Source organism: Rhinopithecus roxellana, chromosome 21 (assembly GCF_007565055.1).
Source record: "Rhinopithecus roxellana isolate Shanxi Qingling chromosome 21, ASM756505v1, whole genome shotgun sequence".
NCBI lineage: Eukaryota > Metazoa > Chordata > Mammalia > Primates > Cercopithecidae > Rhinopithecus > Rhinopithecus roxellana.
In genome coordinates, this window is record NC_044569.1 from 47,343,363 (window position 1) to 47,350,890 (window position 7,528).

Below are 7,528 nucleotides of genomic sequence, written 5' to 3' on the forward strand. Positions count from 1 at the left end.
ATAGTAGCAATGTTCTTCATATTCAAAAATTAGAAATAGTTGGGCACAGTGGCTCACCCATATAATCCCAGAACTTTTAGGATTGCTTGAACTCAGGAGTTCAAGACCAGCCTAGGCAACATGGTGAGATGCCATGTCTACAAAAAATTAAAAAAAAAAATTAGCTGAATATGTTGGCATGTGCCTGTAGTCCCAGTTACTTGAGAGGCTGAGGACAGAGGGTTGCTTGACCCTGGGAAGTGGAAGTTGCAGAGCTGAGATCGTGCCACTGCACTCCAGCCTGGGTAACAGAGCAAGACCCTGTGGCAAAAACAAAAAAGCCAAAAACAGAACAACAACAACAACAACAACAACACCAGAAACAACCAAAATAATCACCAAGAGAAAAACAGAAAACATATTGCATTACGTTTCGACAACAAAAAAAATGCTCAATGGCAGTAAAGGTAAACTTCAGCAACGTGCCTGCAGCCTGAATGAATCTTAAACCATGCTGCAAAGTGCTAGAAATTGCTTACTATAAAAATGTGGATGGCGGCTGCCTCTGCAGAGAGGAAAGAGGTTGTGATTGGGAAGGTATAAAACCCATGTGAAATGTGACACATTATTATAAAGCAAATGCCCCGACACCATAATCCAGACCCACAGGTAGAACATTGCCAGTGACCTGGAAGCCCCTACGTATTTGTTCCTAACCAAAAGAGCCTCAAGAAAGATTTCCAAATACATCAGTAATTTCCGCAAGTAAGAATGAGTTAAACTCATTTATTAAAATACATACCAATTGAAGGAGACTCGATGTCTTTATAACACTGAGTCTTCCCGTGTAAGAACTAGCAGTATTTTCCCTTTAATCAAGTCCTTATGATTTCTGGGAGAATTCTAAAGTTTTCTTCATTCTCCCAAGTCACTCCCATGGGTTCTTCGTCTTGCACTTGATTTCTGTTTGTTTGGTATGTTGTTTTTCCACATGCCTAAGGAGAGTAGTTGCCATTTATTCCTGGTGAACGTTAAGCTTTTGGTTTTCATCTGTGACTCCTGTCTGTGCTGCTTCTCTCATATCTCTATCTGCACACAACAAATCTCTGATATTAAATGATGGCTCAGACAGAGCCAAAAGCAGAGCTCTGCAGCACACTGGAAAGATCCCCTTCTAGACAAACACACGACCTATTCATCAGGAGTATTTAAGAATAGTTTTATAAACACCTTAACCACACTATTCAGGATCTGTTATTTCTTCATCTTGTCCTCAAGAATTTAATGGAAACTATTTTTGAATTGTGTGTGTATATATATAAGTATATATATATCTATATTTTAAAATACATTTTTCAATAGTTTTTGGGGAACAGGTGGTGTTTGGTTACATGGGTAAGTTATTTGATTTCTGAGATTTTGGCCCACCCATCACCCAAGCAGTGTACATGGCATCCAATTGTAGTATTTTATCCCTCACCAGCCTCCCACCCTTTTCCCCAAGTCCCCAGGGTCCATTATATCATTCTCATGCTTTTGCGTCCTCATAGCTTAGCTCCCGCTTATAAGTGAGAATACATGGCCGGGCACGGCAGCTCATGCCTGTAATCCCAGCACTTTGGGAGGCCGAGGTGGGCAGATCACAAGGTCAGGAGATCGAGACCATCTTGGCTAACACGGTGAAACCCTGTCTCTACTAAAAAAAAAAAAAAAAAAAAAAAAAAAATACAAAAAATTAGCCAGACATGGTGGCACATGTCTGTAGTCCCAGCTACTCGGGAGGCTGAGGCAGGAAAGTGGTGTGAAACTGGGAGGCAGAGCTTGCAGTGAGCCGAGATCGTGCCACTGCGCACACACACACACACACACACACACACACACACACACACACACACACACAAAGTGAGAACATATGATGTTTGATTTTCCATTCCTCAGTTACTTCACTTAGAATAATGGCCTCCACTTCCATCCAGATTGCTGCGAATGCCATTATTTCATTCCTTTTTATGGCTGAGTAGTATTCACGGAAAAAATTTAAAGTCCCTTTCTAAAATCCAAATAAAGTACATTTCCTTTATTTCATTGTTAAGTAAACCTAGCAGGGTAAGAAAGATCTGGAAGTACCTTGACTTAACTTATTCTTAAAGAATCCTAGGCCAGGCACAGTGGTTCGCATCTGTAAGGCCAGCACTTTGGGAGGCCAGGGTGGGAGAATCACTTGAGGCCAGGAGTTTGAGACCAGCCTTGGCAAGATGGCAAAACCCCATCTCTATGAAAAAAAAAAAAAAAAAAAAAAATCTAAAAGTTAGCCGGGCATGGTGGAGCATGCCTGTAATCCCAGCTACTCAGGGAAGCTGAAGCAGGATAATCGCTTGGACCTGGGAAGTTGAGGCTGCAGCGAGCTGTGACTGCACCATTGCACTCCAGTCTGGGCTACAGCATGAGACCCTGTCTCAAAATAATAATAATTTGTACTGGCTTCCTATAGACCTTGTTTTCTAAGTACCTGTGAACCATCCATTAAATAATCCTGGGATCAGCATGAAGCTTACCCACCTATATTTTCCAGAATTGACTCTCTACGGCAGACTGAATTATTGTTACTAACACCCTTACTCCCTGTATTAGCATAATACGTCCCTGACTTCTGCAGTGTCTGCTATGGCCTGACAATCTTAACTGCCTGCGGAGTAACTCAGCTGGGAAGTAGGAGTTCTTAATTGCTCACCTATCTTGGGCTTCAGCGACTAAAGCATTGTTTATTCCACTTGCTCCAATTTTATTTTCTATCTCATTGATAAAAGTGGCAAGAAAAGGGAAGCTACATCTGATTGCCATCACTTGGCCGTAATATGTTAGCCACCTCAAGCAAATGAATCCTATTCTCTCACTGACTGATAGAAGGAAGTTTAAGATGCTTCCTATTTTTGTGGCTTTTCTTATTCCCAGTTTCAGCAGCCCATCACTGCCACTTGTTTCTGTAAGCAAGAGAGACTATTTTAAAAGTCCAAGTTGCTAATTTCAGTCTGTTTTGACATGAACTGTCTAAGCCATGTGCATGTGTATGTGTGTGTATGTGAAAACACTCAGTTTCTGAGAGTCCTTAATTCACGTCCTTAGATAGACTTGGCTTCAGGATAATTTTTAGACTGTAAACATGGGCTCACTGATTTAGCGGCAGAAGGGAGAGTCCTCACTGTGGAGCACAGTTCAGATTTGCACACTCCTCTGGGTGTCCATTTTGTGTGTCAGTCACTAATGGTGAAGGAGGTGAACCAAACATTTTATAATGAACCTCCTACAAGAACAACTTGTTCTTTAAAATCAGAAGCCAAGAAACTTTCAATAGAATTGGTTTAGAGGGACTGGGTGGTTGTTTTTTGGTTTTGGGTTTTTGTTTTTGTTTTTTTATAAATTCAAGTGGAACAATTCTTATTCAGTCAGAACCAAAATCCTGTCTAACTTTATTTGCATCACACTCGCTGGCACAAATTGCCTGGTGATGAAAATAAAAGAGCCTGTGTAAAAGTCTGGGAATAAAAACAACACACATAAGAAAAAGGAAACAGGAGCGTGCAGGGAAATAGGAAGGAGAAAGAGGTCAAGAGAGGAGAAATGGGAGACGAGGGAAAAGGGGGGAGGGAGAGAACATCTACAGTCAGAGAATACTTGCATTGAAAGTTGCCTGAAAGAACAACTAATTTAACTTAACAACCCTTACATTAATGGTTTGGATATTGAGGCACAGAAAGCCTAATTTCCACAGTAGCAGCCAGTTAATAACAAAGCCTGTAGCCATATCTCCCTACCTGTGTTCATTCTTTTTTCTTCTACTCCTTACCCCTCAGGCAGGCTCATACATTAATTTGTTTAATATGGAATTAAAAATTGTATTGTTTTTTAAAACATTTATTTTAGGTCCAGAGGTACATGTGAAGGTTTGTTACATAGGTAAACTTGTGTCACAAGAATTTGTTGTACAGATTATTTCATCGCCCAGGTAATAAGCTCACTACCCAATAGTTATCTTTTCTGCTTCTCTCTCTCCTCTCACCCTTCATCCTCAAGTAGACTCTGGTGTCTGCTGTTCCTTTCTTTGTGCTCGTAACTTCTCATCATTTAGCTCTCACTTATAAGTGAGAACAAGAAGTATTTGGTTTTCTGTTCCTGTGTTAGTTTGCTAGGGATATTGGCCTCCAGCTCCATCCATGTTCCCCCAAAGACGCAATCTCATTCTTTTTTATGTCTGCATAGTATTCCATGGCATACATATACCACATTTTCCTTATCCAATCTTTCAGAACATGCAATTTTTAATTGGATTGATTCCTTGTGAGAACAAAAATAACTGCCTCCTTGAAAAGTACAACAGAAATGTTTGGATGTATTTCAAAGACTAAGAAAAAAACCCAGGATATACTTTCAGTCAAGCATCTGACACAGTTATTTGTCCAGACATAGCCGTTGTACCTGAAAACTGAACATTAAGTTTTCTTCTGGGTTCTAGCACAGAAACTCCTTAAAGGCAGATTCCGAAGCTCCCTTCATTGCTCTGGAAACTGGTTAATGTTCTTAGCCATCATGCCATGACCCATCGCATCCTTACCTCAGGATGGGATTTCCAGAAGGACAAGAGTGAAGCTGGGGGAGGCTTCCATTCTGATCTTCTAATCTTGCACTAAGGTACATGTGGGTCAACATCACACACCCACAGTCACATACAACACAAGCTGCTCAAGGAATTTAGTCTTCTTCACTCATATCTATGTGTTGTACCTATAATGTGGCCACAGGGGAAAAAAAGTGCCATTCCAACTCATTTAAAAACTTTCGTTTTCTTCTTGCCCTGAAGAAAAAGTCCATTTCCCGGAACTACTGTAATAGGATGTTACAAGTATCTCTGACACCCAGTGATATGTATTTCAGAATCTAACAAACTGGTGGGGCCGTGCCTCCCAAACCTCTTGGTACCAGCTGATGTGCTTGCAGGGAATGGCCAGTCTGTGGGACAGAAGTTGTAAGTTTAAGTTCCAGGGGGAGAGACTAGAGGAAAGGACCTTAGGGGGTTGTTTTCACAAAGGAAAGCAAGAGGCTTGGGGCACATGTATTGTTGCTGAAGGGCCTAAGAGCCAGACAGGGTAGGTCTGGGCTGGTAATTTCTACCTAGAACACAGTGTGGTTCTATCAGTGCATGGACCAAGAAAAGATGAAATAACAGACAGCAGTGCTGGCCTCAGAAGGGCTTTGCAGCTTTAGGAGTCCAGGAAACAGTAGCCTAGGCAGGGAGAATCATTGCTTTTGGAGAGCAGCAGCTGCAGTGGGGAGACACTGCCCTCAAGTGGCTTGTGGGCTGGGGACCTCAGTGGTCCAAACTCACCAGAGACGTACTAGGATTAAGTGGGGTACCCTGAACATCCTGCTGTCAATGCTGTCAAATTGGTGGAACTGTGAGCCCACACATTCATATGTTAATGCTAGCATGATGTGCCCACATAATCAGTAGGCCTGGGAAGAGGTCATCCTCTTCTTCCTCCTCCTATACCTGTGCTCCATCTTCCTCCAGAATCCTTGGATTCCAGCTTCACAGATCAAGAGCATTTCCTCACAGCAGTCCTATGTCCTGACCATTGTGCAAGTGTATATTACACAGATGCAGAAAGCCATTCATCTGCAGTCATTGTAGAGTTGTACCTTTATTGTGAATATTTTGTGACAAGTGGCTGTGAAATGACTTGAAGTTCAGGGTTTTTCCACAATTTTTCTTATTGGGTAATGGGGGGACTTCCATTAGGGCAGGTCTGTGTTCCAGATATGGTGGTATCCCAGGAGATATCCACATGGATGGCCTCAGAGAAGACCCATCACTAGGACTGAAGTCAAAATGGAAGAAGTGTTAGACTTTCTGACATTGTTCCTGAGTGATTTGGGTTGGGGGAAATATGGGGAAAAAATGAGTGGACTCTTAGTGATAGGCCTTCAAATCATGAGATGATCTATAAAAACAAACTTCCCTTCTCCAGGCACTAGTTCTGAACTCAGGTCTAAGGACAGAAACTGTATTCTATTCCCCTCTCTTTGTGCAATCTCAGCATAATGCCCATCACCAAGGTGTTTGTTGAGTTGAATTTTGTTGAATTCCTCTTTCAATAAGGTCTATCAATAACTAAACCAATAGCAAACAAATTAGGACCTTTGCTACCACCAAATACAAGTGACACCAGGGTATAATGTAGACAGTTTGAGACTTTCCTCTATGTCACAACTTGAGTGAGTTTGGAGGACTGGGTGGGGGAGAGAAACACAATAGTAAAAAAAGTTAACATTTGTTTTTTGTTTTATTTTGATACAGAGTCTTGCTCTGTCACCCAGGCTGGAGTGCAGTGGCACAATCTCGGCTCACTGCAACCTCCACCTCCTGGGTTCAAGCGATTCTTGTGCCTCAGCCTCCTGAGTGGCTGGGATTATAGGTGTGTGCCACCATGCCCAGCTAATTTTTGTATTTTTAGTAGAGATGGGGTTGCACCATGTTGCCCAGGCTGATCTTGAACTCCTGACCTCAGGTTATCCGCTCGCTTCAGCCTCCCAAAGTACTGGGATTACAGGCAGGAGCCACCGCACCCAGTCAAAAAGTTAACGTTTGTTGAGCACCTACTGTGTACTGAATGCTCTGCTTTCATTATCTCTATTGGGAACCAATTGGGAAACAAAGGAACACTTTAGACATAGTAGCCCCACTCTACCCTAGTATTTAGGTTGGTACAAAAGTAACAGCGGCTTTTGCAATTAAAAGTAACTGCAATAACCACAATTACTTTTGCACCACCCAATACAAACTCTGAGTTGAATAACTGAACTTAAGGAGAGGCCTTTTGATTCTACCTCACCTGAATCTAAGATGGTCAGTTCCCCAGAAAAGATCCAATCTGATTTATCACACTCACTTTCCAGCACAGAAGCTGGGGCTCAGAGACAATATATGAGGTAGGGTCCTTGCTAGGCCTCTTACATCATGGAGACAGGAAATAAAAAGAGAGAAGTATCTGGCCCACCCAAAGGACCCAGGCCCTCTTTCTGAAGCAACTACATAGTATTATTTATCTACTGCTATGTAACAAATTACCTCAATACTTGGTGGTTTTAAAACAACATTTATTATCTCATAGGTTCTATGAGTCAGAAATCTGGGCGTGCCTTCACTGGGTCCTTGGGCTCAGACTGTTATACCACTAAAATCAGGCTGTCAACCAAGGCTCACTATGGGAGGATTCACTTCCAAGCTCATTTATGTGGTTGTTGATAGGATTCAGCTCCTTGTGAGCTGTTGGACTGAGAGTTTCAGTGCCTTACTGACCTCTTGGCCAAAGGCTTCCCTCTGTTCCTGACACATGAGCCTCTCTATATGGTGGTGCATAACATGACAACTTGCTTTATCAGAATAAGCAAGCGGGAAAAGTCAAACAGAGGATGTGCAAACGAGATGGAAGTCACAGTCTTTTGAAACCTAATCTCAAAAGTGATGTCTCCTCACCTTTGTCATATTCTATTC